We start from the raw sequence: 15,759 nt of genomic DNA on the forward strand, positions 1-15,759 counted from the left end.
TGTAGACTTTTACTTAAAGAAGTGAAATGAATGAATGAACTCAATTCACTATAATTAATATAACTTTTTTTAAATGTCTAGGGTAGTTTCTACTGGGCTCTAGTAACAATGCGCTGGGTTATAAAATGAACTCATTTTCAAAGACAGAAAGGTGACCCAAAATGTAAATAATAACAATAATAATAATAATCATGATAAACTTTCATCTGTATTTCTTAAAATGTCTAAATCATGATGGCAAAGTGAACTATTCTTTTCCTGAGAAAAGAACAACCACTTAAGTATTGATAATAATAGTCCAAGTTAATGCGTGTTTCTGTTATCAGCATTTTGGTCTTTGTATTATTTCATAAATATATTCTTAAAAGCTGGATGCATCTATGAGGTTATATTTACTTCAGCCATCATCTATGCAAATTAAAATAAAAGAGCAAGTGCATTGTATGCTCCTTTACTTGCATGGGCCATCAAAAAAGAATAACTGAAGGCTTTTTAAGCTGATTTATAAACAGAATCTGACCATACAATCATGATAATATGTCAAATTTTATTTCTCTGCCTACACATTGTATCTTCTTTTCAGAGACACTAGAAAAGAGATACTGAAGTTAGAATGATAAAAAAATTGCAAAGTATAGGACCAAAAAAAATCTATAATGAGAATCTAAGTATTTTCTTTAATATAACTGTTATACAAGACTAAGCTACAAATGAAATCAAGGATTTACTTAGAAACAAAGGACAAATATGGCATGAAGCATCAAGTTTTCTCATTCTATTGGATGTTTTCATTCTATAATCCTTAGATGATGGGTTTGTCCACTGATGTCCATACTGATTTGGGGATTTTAGCTTTAAGGATTACTGTTTAGAATAAATGAATATTCTTTACAAACAGGCTTGTGAAAAGGCTTGGAGGATATTTAGGTAATTACAGAGTAATTTAATCCTTATTATTTTAGTGGCTAAGGAAAAAAAATATCACATTTACTCAATCAGGTCCGTACTTTTTGTGTTACAGTTTATTAGAATAACTGTTAGATCCCAATGATATGAACAACATAAAAGAAATGTTAGTCTTAAGGCTCAAAACAAACAGCCATAGGAGTCATGATGCTGGTAATTCCAAGGCACGTAAAATGAAATCTATGGAGACAAACTATTTACACACAGAGAGACAAACAGAGGGCCCAACAATAAAAACCCATGCAATTTTTTTAGGATACCACACTGTAGAAGTATATCAGTTTTATTTTTAAAAATGTACATGGTCAATACTGGAAAAGAAAACACAAGAATAGAAAAACAGCACTGTGCTCGTATGGCAACCTTGTGGGTGATTTAAAAACTCCCTTTTTGACATGCATGCTTATATGTGGTTAATTTTCAGAATTCTCAGAAGTGAAGCATAACATTTCAGTTAAATATATTTATTGAAATCAGAAAGAGTAGTCAACAGAGTTGCATGACTTTTCTAGATTTCTAACATTGCCTTCAAGGCATGGACAAAGATGGCCACATGCTTATCTTGTCAACCTGAAAAATATTTTAGTTGGTATGGGAGATGACTTGTAAATCTGTATTGAAATGTTTATTTTTTAAATAACGTTACACCAAGAGTCTATCTTGTGGTTTCAAACTGGCAGGGAATATTAACAACAAATATGTGGTCTTTTAAAAATTTTTCTCTATGTCCATGACACTTAGACCAATCATTTAAAAATGAACATATAATATCAAAACATAAGGGTAAAGCATCTTTACATATGAAAGTATATTTACTTTGTATTATCAGGGCTTCAGTGTCTCTTACTGTGTCTACACCATCCACACATTAGTCATCGTCTCTCTCAGGACCTATTGAATGGTTCAATGTCAAGTACAGAAGGCAACTAAGAACATTCACTTTCGTGACTTCTAATGGCTAAAGGTATTTATCCAATAATTTGCTCTTCCAAGTGTACTCGCTAGCTATAGACATCTCCGGGGGTAGTATAAAGGTAACCTGAGTATGTTCAAAATCACTTCCAAAGTGTTTGAGTTAGTTTACTGATAAATAAAATTAACTTCATTTTGATATCAGGTTAACTCAGTATAACATGCAAAAGGATGAACAAAATGGCCACGCTATAATCCTCTGTCTTGTACATATTTTCAAACAATATAATCGCAAATAGCTCCAGAAATTGGAATTATTTGAAAAAGCTAAAAACATTTTACAATATCTTAATAAAGTGAGTTATCAGTGAATGACAGCAATAAAAATAGAGCAATTCACTATATTTACTGATTAAGTGCCAGTTAATAAACCACATAGTGATTTTAATTATAATCATCTGACCAATAAATGTTATACATAAAGATTAATAACTGAATTTATACTAACTGTATCTACCTAATCTTTAATAACTTTCTGAAATGGTACATGAATACAAAATACCTTTAACAGATTAACACATTTGTCTAGCAAATTCTGATCATTCTTTTTTCCCTAATAAACAGGAGTGCTATATTATGAAAGATACTATTTATATGTGATGTGTTCAAATACATTTCCAAAACTTTAGTTAGGGAGATAGCAAAATATCTGAATAACCAATTGCCTTATAAAAGATTTATTTTGAACATTCTCATTCGAGCCTGAAAACCTACAGTCTTCACCTTATTTTTGAAATCAGTTGGTCTGAACACACAGAAGGCAGCACACAGGCAGAGTGCCTGAGCCAACAACATTTTAATCATCCATGTCAGTCACACTCAATCTTTCTGTGAAGGACCCCTTCTATAGGTAATTTTCCCTTCTCCTGAGATTTAAGCCTATTTCTTCTTGCTCTGTCATCAGTGGAAACTGAAAATAACTGGTCACTATCCTCTGTATAACCACCTCTCACAAGAGTGAAAGCTCCCTTTCTCAGGTGTCCTTTGCTCTTAAACCAAACTATTTCAGTTCATTTAACCTCGCCACACAAATGTTAGTTTTTAAATGTTTAATTTTGTCAGGATGATTAGAACCCATTCAAAGTTTCCATTGCAAAGTCTCCCTTCAGCTACTAGAAAAGCACACCAACTTCTTGGTTTTGCATTTAAGGCCCTTTCTCAGCTGATCCTTGCCTACCTTTCTAATGTGTCCCCTGCTGCTTTCTTGTACCTATCCTTCTCTTCAGTTTGATTACAACTGTTTGAACATACCATACAGTGTCACACCACTGTGCTTTTGTACATCTTGTGCTCTCTATAGACTCTCCTCCTCTTTTCTCTATCTGCCAAGTGAATACCTACTCAAATTTCAAGAGTACTCAAGTACTCCTTCCTTTCTGAAGACCCCGCTAAGGAATACTTTATTCCTTCCTTTGCTATGTTCCTTCACTATAAACATTTCAACACAGTACTTTCTTCCAGTCAGTATGAGCTCTTCCAAGTGAAGAAACCCTGTTTCACTAATATTTATTATCCCCAGTACCTAGGAGCATCATAGTACATACCTAGGGAGGCAATCAATGTTTCTGAATGAAGATTTTTCTCCACACAAATTCCCACCTGTGCAGGCCATAGAACGATTCTTCTAAATTAAACTATACTCTTGTTCTGTTTGCATGTGTACACATATGCACACACACACACATACATTCATACACATAGAGATATTGACCACAAAGCCCAGACTTTTTCAGGACACCGTATCTGTTGTGAGTTATATGAGAGGGAATGCCAGAACAAAGTCACAACGTCCCCTTGGGAAATGAAGCACTAAACATTTATAAGGGGAGACAGGTTAGAAGCAAAGCAATTATGAATGTAGAAGTACATTTGATGATTCCGTGTGGGCTGGACACTAGGGATCAGAGACAAACAATAAATGGGATCAGAGATAAACAATAAATAGTACTTTCAAAGCCCCAAAAGCCTAGCACTTACAAGAAAACACAGTTATACAGAAAGGGGATGACATAGAAGAGTAATTTTGTAGAAAGTGTCAAGGACTGATATATCTAAAATGAGAATGAGTACATGAAAAAAAAAAAGGCAAAGAAAGACACTCTGTGAAGACAGACAAGATTAAGCCACTGAAAAGAAATACCTGGGATGATGGAAAGGGAAAGATCAGACTGCAAAAGTTTTAAATTTGGGTGATTAAAAGAATGGTTGTACTGGAAACAGAACTGCCATATGACCCAGCAATCCCATTGCTGGGCATACACACCAAGGAAACCAGAACTGAAAGAGACACGTGTACCCCAATGTTCATCGCATCACTGTTTACAATAGCTAGGACATGGAAGCAACCTAGATGTCCATCAGCAGACAAATGGATAAGAAAGCTGTGGTACATATCTACAATGGAATATTATTCAGCTATTAAAAAGAATGCATTTGAATTAGTTCTAATGAAGAGGATGAAATCGGAGCCTATTATACAGAGTGAAGTATGTCAGAAAGAAAAACACCAATACAGTATATTAACGCAGATATATGGAATTTAGAAAGATGGTAATGATGACCCTATATGCAAGACAGCAAAAGAGACACAGATGTAAAGAACAGACTGTTGGACTCTGTGGGAGAAGGCGAGGGTGGGATGATTTGAGAGAATAGCTTTGAAACATGTATATTATCATATGTGAAATAGATTGCTAGTCCCAGTTCGATGCATGAGATAGGGTGCTCGGGGCTGGTGCACTGGGTTGACCCTGAGGGATGGGATGGGGAGGGAGAGTCATGATGGGGAACGCATGTACACCTATAGCTGATACATGTGAATGTATGGCAAAAACCACCACAATATTTTAAAGTAATTAGCCTCCAATTAAAATTTTTTTAAAAGAGAAAAAAATAAAGGATGGTTGTATTGAGAAAGTGGTAACTCTCTAGAGTAAGCTGGCTTTGAGACGGAGGTAGCAGTTTGTTTTTTAAACATTAAGTGGTAGCTATGTGGAGCTAATCTATGGAAGGTGGTTATGGCCATTCCATTCTTTCTGCTTCATTTTATCCTATATAATAATGCTTCTTAACCATCCATATGACCATGCCACTCTCTTCCTTCAAAAAAATAATGGTTCTCTACAGCTCATATAAAGAGGTTCACATTTCTAATCAGAATAGTTATCAAGCACAGACTTTGGATTCAGACAGTACTAGGTTAAAACCTTCACTCTATATACCATTCACTACTTCTGTGACCTTGGGCAAGTGACCTAAATACTCTATGTCTCAGCTTTCTGATCCATAAAATAGGCATTAGATAAGACTTGTAGAATTTAATAAGATAGTCTATTATCATGACCAGGATCACCATCTAGATCAGAAGTGATAAGAATCTACTTTAGCTTCCCATCTTCATACAGAGTAAGTCATTCAGTTCAGTTCAGTTCAGTCGCTCAGTCGTGTCCGACTCTTTGTGACCCCATGAATCGCAGCATGCCAGGCCTCCCTGTCCATCACCAACTCCCGGAGTTCACTGAGACTCATGTCCATCGAGTCAATGATGCCATCCAGCCATCTCATCCCCTGTCGTCCCCTTCTCCTCCTGCCCCCAATCCCTCCCAGCATCAGAGTCCTTTCCAAGGAGTCAACTCTTTGCATGAGGTGGCCAAAGTACTGGAGTTTCAGCTTTAGCATCATTCCTTCCAAAGAAATCCCAGGGCTGATCTCCTTCAGAATAGACTGGGTGGATCTCCTTGCAGTCCAAGGGACTCTCAGGAGTCTTCTCCAACACCACAGTTCAAAAGCATCAATTCTTCGGTGCTCAGCCTTCTTCACAGTCCAACTCTCACCTCCATACATGACCACTGGAAAAACCATAGCCTTGATTAGACAGACCTTTGTTGGCAAAGTAATGTCTCTGCTTTCGAATATGCTATCTAGGTTGGTCCTAAGTTTCCTTCCAAGGAGTAAGTATCTTTTAATTTCATGGCTGCAGTCACCATCTGCAGTGATTTTGGAGCCCAAAAAAATAAAGTCTGACACTGTTTCCACTGTTTCCCCATCTATTTCCCATGAAGTGATGGGACCAGATGCCATGATCTTCGTTTTCTGAATGTTGAGCATTAAGCCAACCTTTTCACTCTCCACTTTCACTTTCATCAAGAGGCTTTTTAGTTCCTCGTCACTTTCTGCCATAAGGGTGGTGTCATCTGCATATCTGAGGTTATTGATATTTCTCCCAGCAATCTTGATTCCAGCTTCTGTTTCTTTCGGTCCAGCGTTTCTCATGATGTACTCTGCATATAAGTTAAATAAACAGGGTAACAATATACAGCCTTGATGTACTCCTTTTCCTATTTGGAACCAGTCTGTTATGCCCCGCCCAGTTCTAACTGTTGCTTCCTGACCTGCATACAGATTTCTCAAGAGGCAGATCAGGTGGTCTGGTATTCCCATCTCTTGAAGAATTTTCCACAGTTTATTGTGATCCACACAGTCAAAGGCTTTGGCATAGTCAATAAAGCAGAAATAGATGCTTTTCTGGAACTCTCTTGCTTTTTTGATGATCCAGCAGATGTTGGCAATTTGATCTCTGGTTCCTCTGCCTTTTCTAAAACCAGCTTGAACATCAGGAAGTTCACGGTTCACATATTGCTGAAGCCTGGCTTGGAGAATTTTGAGCATTACTTTACTAGCGTGTGAGATGAGTGCAATTGTGCAGTAGTTTGAGCATTATGGTAAGTCGTTACCATAACCTAAAAGTCCCTCTGTGACCTGGACCACTGTCACCACTGAGATCTTATCTCTAGCTATCATCCCTCACCAGCCCCCTTGAGCCATGCTTGACCTCCATTTTGTTGCTCCTTGAATTTAACAGGCATGTGTCTCACTCATAGCCTGTGCATGCACTTTTTCTCTGCCTGGAAGTTTTCACTTTTATTCACCAGCATGGCTAGCTCCTTCTCATCTTTCAAGATCTATACTCAAAAGTCACTTTCTCATTATGTTCTTTTCTAGTTACTCTATCAAAAATTGCAATCTACTCTCAAAACATCTCTTACGTCTCTCCCTCTTATATTTTTCTCCATAGCAATCACGACAAATATACTCCTACTTATATTTTTATTATCTGTCTCTCTCTGGTACAATGTCAGCTATACAAGTAGAGGGCATTTTTTGGTCTGCTTTGTTCACTTTTATATACTCAGTACCTAGAACAATGGCTGGCACATAACAGGCACTTAATATATATTTACTGAATGCATGAATGGGTGAAGTTTTCCATTCATTTTCTTATGTTCTTCTTGACCTAAAATGCCTTATTCCTTCATCATGTGGTAGTAGCCTATACCCCCTTTAAGGGGGATGAGAACCAACATTTCTAACCTATCTATCATGTGCCTATGGGCCAGGTACTTTGTTAAGTGTTTCAAATGTGTCATCTTTTGTTTAAAAAATCATGAAAATATTCAATTATTAACAAGCCCATTTTATAGGTAAGGAACCAGGTTTAGAGTGCTTATGTAACTTGACCTTGGTCAAGAGTTGGTGCCAGAATACAACATGGTAACTTATGAAAATTGGGTGTCTATCACATTCTGGAATGAATTAAGCATCAAGAGTGATAAAGGTGATGGGACTGGGGGACAGGGTCATTCAGGGAAAGCAGTGCTAATGATCCTCTCTGAACTTTCCTGAACAGAATTAATAAATTTTGTTTTTATTTTTCTCATAGTGATTTATATAAACTCTAGTTAAAGGATTTATTCCACAATATATCATTTTGTTTACACAAGGAGTCTCACCTATCAAACTGTGAACTACTTAAGAAAGAAGAAAAAATAAAATTTTGTTCAGTAAATGTTTGTTGAATGAATAAATGCTACAGAGAGCCCAAAGATAATGAGAACTGACTTGATGATTAGAGAAATCTTCCATAACCTTCATGCACAGTTTCAATACATTGCCAGTGGTGTAAACTTAAAAAGACTGGATAGCCAGAAAGAGAAGGCAACATGTAAGGTAATTTATTAAAAATATTGATTATGGGTAACAAATAGCTAGATAATAGAGGGGGCAGCAGAGCTGGCAGCTGGAAAATGGTGAAACTAGTAACAAAGATTATAATGATTGTTCATCCTCAATAAATTCAACATAATTAAGGCTGTGGGGATTAGGCAACGGAAGAAATAAACATTAAAAATCATGAGAAAGGAAAATGGATAGGCATTGGTTATTTCACTCATTCTCAAACCATGGCCTGAACCAAGAGATTCAACATCACCTATGAACTTGATTGAAATGCAAAAATGAGGGCCATGCATGAAACTGACTAAATCAGAAACTAGAAGGGTAGGGGTCCATCAATATATGTTTTAATATATTGGCCAAAAAATCCTGATAGTACCTCCAGATGATTGAGGCATGCTAAAGTTTGAGAACCACTAGTCCTCTTAGAAGGAAATTTCTAGACAAGATCTTTGCCAGGGCCCTCTCATAATTACTTCCACATATAAAAAGTTGAAATGCCAACATAACTCCAAAGCTTACTGTTAATTTAAAACTAGAGAGGAATTGTCTAGCAATCTGTGACATCTGAAGGACACAATCACTCAGAATATTCTTGATTAATTTATATTAAAAATGAGACTGATTAGTATCAGAATTTACCATCTACTCATCTAAGAACTGATGACCCAAACAGTATGTCCAAAGATGTGAAGATTGTAAATATACTATTCATAAGTCTTTAAAACTCTCCCTCATCCTTCACCTAAAAGTGTATTGAAAATACAGCTACATGATGCTGTAGTGTGTCTTATCATCCCTGTATTATCAGGGTGATGGGTTAGACAACCCAGAAGATCCTTCATGCCTTCCAACTGTAATTCAAGCTACAAAACTCACTTATTGGCAAATCTGAATTACTGTTGAAATATTTGCTCAAGAATTTTGGATTAGAGTAACAAATTTCAATGCAAGACATCAGGTTTCAATGCTTTCCATAAAAAGTCTTGCCTTATGAATTTATTTCACCAGTTCTAATTTCTAGGCTAATGTGTGCTGGGTCTAAGTAAACAAATGCCATGATATATTTAAGCAGGTTTAAAAATATTAAAACTTCAATGTGATGGAATATAAAAATACAACAAAGTAGTGAATATATAACAGAAAAGAAGCAGACTCATAGATCTAGAGAATAAACTAATGGTTATCAGTGGGGAGGGCGAAGGGCACAACACGGGTAAGGGGACCGAGAGGTACAAACTATTATGTATAAAATAAGCTACAAAGATATATTATACAACAGGGGGAATATAGCAAATATTTTAAAATAACTATAAATGGAGTATAACCTTTAAAAATTGTGAATCAGTATATAGTAATCCTGGAACTTATATAATATCATGTATATCAACTATACTTGAATAGAAAAAGAAAAAACTTCAATGTGAGATAAAAGTTCATGTCTCTAGACTATATCAGAAGGAAAGCCTTTCTAGACTGCCTGCTCCCTTTTCCCCTAGTGTTTATACAAATGGCTACAATGAAACTCAGCAACTTATGAACAGATCCTTTACTCAGGAAAACTCAGAAATGCCTAATCCCTCTGCATCAAGGAAAGAGCTCTGACAGATAGCAACACAACAGGACCCACATTTATAATGAACTGTCCTTGGAAAGGGAGAAGGCAATGGCAACCCACTCCAGTACTCTTGCCTGGAAAATCCCATGGAAGGAGGAGCCTGGTAGGCTGCAGTCCATGGGGCCCTGAAGAGTCAGACAGGACTGAGCGACTTCACTTTCACTTTTCACTTTCATGCATTGGAGAAGGAAATGGATGTAGGGAAAAGCAGTGAAGGAATCTGGTAGAATCATTGGCATAAACCCAGCTAGACTACCAATATGATCAGATCATTCAACTTCATTTCTTTTAGCAGAAATGTTCCCTCATCATGGCTTCTTTTTCCCTATTATATTTTATATTCATGGAACAGTTAATATTTAAGCAATCATGAATGCTCCAGTGCATATATCAAAACAACTGCTATTGCGTGCCAGTCTTGGTACAGCACATGAATTCTAATGTTTGTCTCCTTTATCGAAGCAAAATTAAGTTCTGTGCTCTCTGCCAAGGGTTGTTTACAAATTATTGCTTTCTTCAATACCACCACACGCTGCAATAACATTGAGAAAGATAATGTATTTTTAAGGATTCCAATTACCATAAAGATATTATCTCTGTAGCAACGACCAGACAAGTTTCATACATGCTTTCCTGGCTTTATTTCTAACTCTCATCCCAAATGCTTTCCTGGTGCTACATGACCAGGGCTGACACTAATTCAGCCAAATGTAATATACAGTAGAAAGATGTCTTAATTCTTTATGGAAATGTGACTGTCCTTTTTTCTTTTACAATGGTATTTCAAAGAAAAAGGGAACAGATAATATCAATTATGGTAATGTCAAGCAATTTAAAAGTTTTACACTTGTTTGCTTCATTTATAGCAGCAGTCTGTGAAAGGAGAGCTTAAACTTGAAAACTATGATAACATTAAATGGCATAAAGACTCATCTCAATTGCCACCTTCTGGCCCAGCAGGGCAGTGGTGATGTCAGTTTCCAAGAGAAGACACATTTTGCTTTCCTGTTCTTCCTGCTCCACCTCTCGGCATTTTTCCTTCTATCCCTACTTACTTATTCAAGGAGAATGCTCTGCATATGCATTAGCCTGAAGTAGTCAGCACCAGTGGCAAATCAACAACCATTTGTCCTCATTTGAGGCAAGACCAGAAAGAATTAATGAATCATGTCTATACTTTAAAAACTAAAGCTGTTCTGGCACTTTCAAGTGCTCTTAATCAACCTGCCTATAGGTTTACCAAATAGAAGTTCTTCTGAGAATTGTTTGAACAAAAATCAAGGTATTCTAAATTAGTATAGAAATACTTTACAAACACGAATATCCCTAAGGTCTTCAATGGTTTCCTCTCAGAAATGGTTTAAGCGTTTAACTACAACTTGCAACTTTTATTGTCTTGAGAATTTTACTTAACAAAACTGTTTTATATGCATGAGGTTTGAAAATAAGTGAAGGAATTTTGGATTTGTTCATTTTATGTTTTTCCTGTACATCACCACCACCAAATAGGTATATATAACTGATATTGCTATCTATATATGGTGTAAATAAATGACTTTTGGAGGTGTGACATTAGTGGCTTGAAAAACAACTATTTAACCTATTTAAGAACAACTTTTAAGGCCTAAGTTATGCAATATTGCCAAATTATAATTAGAATCTGTGCAACCACTGTTTAGGGATGAGTTACATAATTAGCTATCCCCAATCGTTCATTTTCATGACTGTATACTATTTCACCACATGAATATACTTTAGGTATAGTCTCATGTTGGAGAAGGCAATGGAATCCCCTCTAGTACTTTTGCCTGGAAAATCCCATGGACGGAGGGGCCTGGTAGGCTGCAGTCCATGGGGTCGCTAGAGTCGGACATGACTGAGTGACTTCACTTTCACTTTTCACTTTCATGCACTGGAGGAGGAAATGGCAACCCACTCCAGTGTTCTTGCCTGGAGAATCCCAGGGACGGGGGAGACTGGTGGGCTGCCGTCTATGGGGTCACACAGAGTCGGACACGACTGAAGCGACTTAGCAGCAGCAGCAGCATAGTCTCATGTTGATCATTTCTGTTATCTAGTTTCCATTCTTAGAGGGGTGAGGGAGTCATTATTACTGATATTCTTATAGATAATGCTGTTGTGAATAGTATTTTGTTATAATACACATAAAATTTACCATTTTAACCATTTTTAAGTGTACAGTTAAGTGGTGTTAAGTACATTCAACATTGTTATGCAACCATAACCAATGTCCACCTCCAGAACTTTTTCCCATGCTGATATTCTGCACCCATTAAACAATAATTCCTCATTCTTCTTTCTGTTCTACCTGCTAGCAACCACTACTCTGCTTTCTGTCTCTGTGAATTTGTCTGTTATATACCTCAGTTAAGTGGGATTATCAATATTTGTCCTAATGTGTCTGGCTTATCACACTTAGCATAATGTCTTCAAGATTCATCCATGTTGTAGGATATACCAGATCTCCTTTTTGTAAAGGTTGAATAATAGCCCATTGTATGTATATAGCATATTTTATTTATTCATTCATCTGTCAGTGGACACTTGGGTTGTTCCCACCTTTGGCCATTGTGAAAAATGATACTATGAATAATCAGTATGCAAATATATGTTCGGGTCTCTGCTTTCAATTCTTTTATGTTTACATACAGAAGTGGAATGTGGCATCATACGGTAATTCCATGTTTAACTTTTTTAGTAACTACCATACTGTCCAACAGGGGCTATTATCATACAAGCCATTTTACATTCACACAAGCCATTGTACAAATGTTCCAGTTCCTCTGTTTCCCTGCTAATGTGCTTGTTTTCTGTTTGTTTGTTTGTTTGTTTTTTAAGATAGTAGCTATCCTAATGGATATGAAGTGGTATTTCATTATAGTTTTGATTCAGATTTCCCTAATGATTAATGATGTTGAGCATATTTTCATGTGCTGATTGGCCATTTTCTTTAGAAAAATGTCTATTATTCTTTTGCCCATTTTTGAATTAGGTTGCTTGTGTTTGCTGTTGTTCAGTTGTAGGAGTTAATGCTTTATCAGATATATGATTTACAAATACTTTCATCCATTCTGCGGGTTATCTTTCTACTCTATTGACACTGATTATTCTTGTACAAGTCTCCAGAGTCCTTATGTAAGAGCTTATTTAGAGAATATACTAGGAGTGACATTTATGGTTATGGTATCTTCAACATTTCTAAATCATAAGAAACTGTTTTCCAAAACAGAGGTAACAAATCATACTCTCATCAATAGTTCCCCTTGACACACATTCTTATTCATTCATAGTATTATCAGAATTTAAAATTTTTTGCCCATCTAATGGATATGAAATGATAGCTCATTGTGATTTAATTTAATTTTAGGTATGAATATAAAATGGGCTTCCCTGGTAGCTCAGCTGGTAAAGAATCCACCTGAAATATGGGAGACCCTGGTTCAATTCCTGGGTCAGGAAGATTCCCTGGAGAGGGGATAGGCTACCCAACTTCAGTATTCTTGGGCTTCCCTGGTGGCTCAGATGGTAAAAAATCTGCCTGCAATACGGGAGACCTGGATTTGATCCCTGGGTTGGGAAGATCCCCTGGAGAAAGGCATGGCAACCCACTCCAGGATTCTTGCCTGGAGAATCACCATGGACAGAGGAGCCTGGCAGGCTGTAGTCCATTGGATCACAAGGAGTTGGACAGGACTGAGTGACTAAGCACAGTAGCACAGCACAAGAATGTAAAATGGTACAGATAACTTGGAAAACTGTATCTTTTAAACTTAAACCTTACTTTCTATAAGATATAACACTCCCAGTCCTAGGTATTTACCAAAGATAAAGGAAATTTCTGTCTTGTACATGAATATTAAGAGCAGCATTATTTGTAATAGACAAAAATTAGAAACAACCCAAATTCCCATCAATGAATTGAAATGTGGTGGAATATTATTCAGTAACAGAAATGAACTACTGATACATGTCACAACAATATGCTAAGTGAAAGCCACACCAATGCAAAGTAACAGAAAAGATTACATTACTGAATGATTTCATTTATATGAAATTGTAGAAAAAGTTAAAACTATAGTGACAGAAGGCAAAGAAGTAGTCGCCTGGAGCTGGGAGTAGGGATTGACTGCAAAGGGGCATGACCAAACACAGGTTGTTAGAACTGTTTCATGTCTTGACTACAGTGAAGGTTACACAGCTGTATACAAACAACAAAATTCATCAGACTGTATTAAAAAATGAGTAAATCTAAGAGTATGTCAATTATACTTTGGTAAATTACTTTAAAATTTACCAGTTAAGTTCAAATCTCTTAAGTGTGAACACATTTTACTTCTGAAATAATTAACGCAACAAACAAAAGTCCTAAGGAGATTCTTTGAGAAATTGACAAGTACCCAGGCCTTTCTTATATATTTCGTGAAACCTGAAACTTGTAAAATGAATGGAATAAATCAGGCTGTGACTGATGTAAAATCCTTAGAATCTTCATCAGCATCAGTCCCTAAATTTCTGAATAGCTTACAATGCTTTACAACTTCCCTCAACACAGGTTTCAAAGTCAAATATTCTATTTAATTTAAGTATCTAAAAAGCCATTTGGAATTAAGAAATACACACTACTATATATATAATAGACCATCAAGGATCTACTGTATAGCACAGGGAACTATAGTCAATATTTTCTAATAATATATATGGGAAAATAATCTAAAAATGAATATACAAATATATATATATAACTGAATCACTTTTTGCATACACCTAAACCTAATAACATTGTAAATCAACTATATTTCAATTAAATTAAAAAAATAATTTAAGTATATAGCTATTTGCTTGAATTTTAAAAACTGAGTTCTTTCTAAATTTTCAACCTCAGCATACATTTATATTTTCTTCCCCTTAGTTGCTTGGATTTCAAAGAGAGATCCTTCATACAAAGCATTAAATGGTGACTTTCTTCAGTCTTATGTATCCGAAAAACCTCATGACTATCTCTTATTAAAAGAAACATTACTTAATTTTTTCTCCAATTACTGAATAAGGAAGGGTACAGACAGATAACAGTCATACAGTAGACCATTATATTACTGTTTTTGAATAGGTACTGATTGTGCCCAAAATTTTAAATAATAGTAACAATTATAAAAGCAATTAGAAACTTATGAACAGCTGTTTTAAAGATGTTCCTTCTGTAGCATAAAAGGGAAGAGAATGCCGATTAAAAAAAGAAGAAATAAAAAGAAAAAAATGAATGACAATTCTTGGTGCTTGTCCCCATGACAGAAGGGAGGAATGCAATATCTAAGCTTTGGTTTGTAGGAGAGAAGTAAAGCACATGTTGTAAATGAGGCTGGCATTGTGCTTTTTGTTTCTAAAGAAGAGGGGCAGTTTTACGGTATTGGCTATCACATAAAAGAGTACTTCATTATCTTGTGGTTAGTTAACCACTAATTATAGCAACACAGCTTATTTTATATGTGTGCTATTATATAAAAGTCATCTCTTCCTTCTCTTCACCCCATTTCTCCCTATTTTCCTCCCTGTCTCTTGTTTTAGTATTATAATGTGCTGTACTTGGCAACCAGCTCATTAGTATGTTTTATTTCTCTTTATCCCTGCAAAGCATCTAGCACAGGGTTCCACAGAAAATAATTAATAATGTGGCCAGCTTGCTGTCCAAATACTAGCTAAAAATATTGCTTGTCCTTGTTTAGTCTCTAAGTCCTGTCCAACTCTTTTGTGACCCCCATGGACTATAGTCAACCAGGCTCCTCTGTGCATGGGGATTCTCCAAGCAAGAATACTGGAGTGGGTTTCCATGCCTTCCTCCAGGGGGTGTTCCCAACCCAGGGATCAAAACTTTGTCTCCTGCATTGGCAGGCAGATTCTTTACCAATGAGACACCAGGGAAGCCCCCAAAGTATTTATATATGTGTGTGTGCGTGTGTGTGTGTGTGTGTGCGTGTGTGTGTGTGTGTGTGTGTATTTCTTAGATTTCCTAAAATTATCATAGGAATACATGGATGTTCAGAGTTTTATTTGAATATTAACTGCTTATAAACCCCCTTCCATGGACAGCAGCCCTCCTTTGTAAAGTTCTGCCGTGCCCCCATTAGTACGGTTTCACTGCAGGGAAATTCGTTTGTAAGATAATCACTCACATT

At 36.3% G+C, this 15,759-nt stretch overlaps 1 protein-coding gene across 10 annotated transcripts in view; it reads right to left on the reverse strand.

Moving 5' to 3' along the window:
* The window catches only part of DIAPH2 (diaphanous related formin 2), a 1,048,054-nt gene that overhangs the window by 500,527 nt on the left and 531,768 nt on the right, over positions 1–15,759 (reverse strand). The gene's annotated exons all lie outside the window — the stretch shown is intronic.

The sequence above is a fragment of the Bubalus bubalis genome, chromosome X (genome assembly GCF_019923935.1).
Source record: "Bubalus bubalis isolate 160015118507 breed Murrah chromosome X, NDDB_SH_1, whole genome shotgun sequence".
NCBI lineage: Eukaryota > Metazoa > Chordata > Mammalia > Artiodactyla > Bovidae > Bubalus > Bubalus bubalis.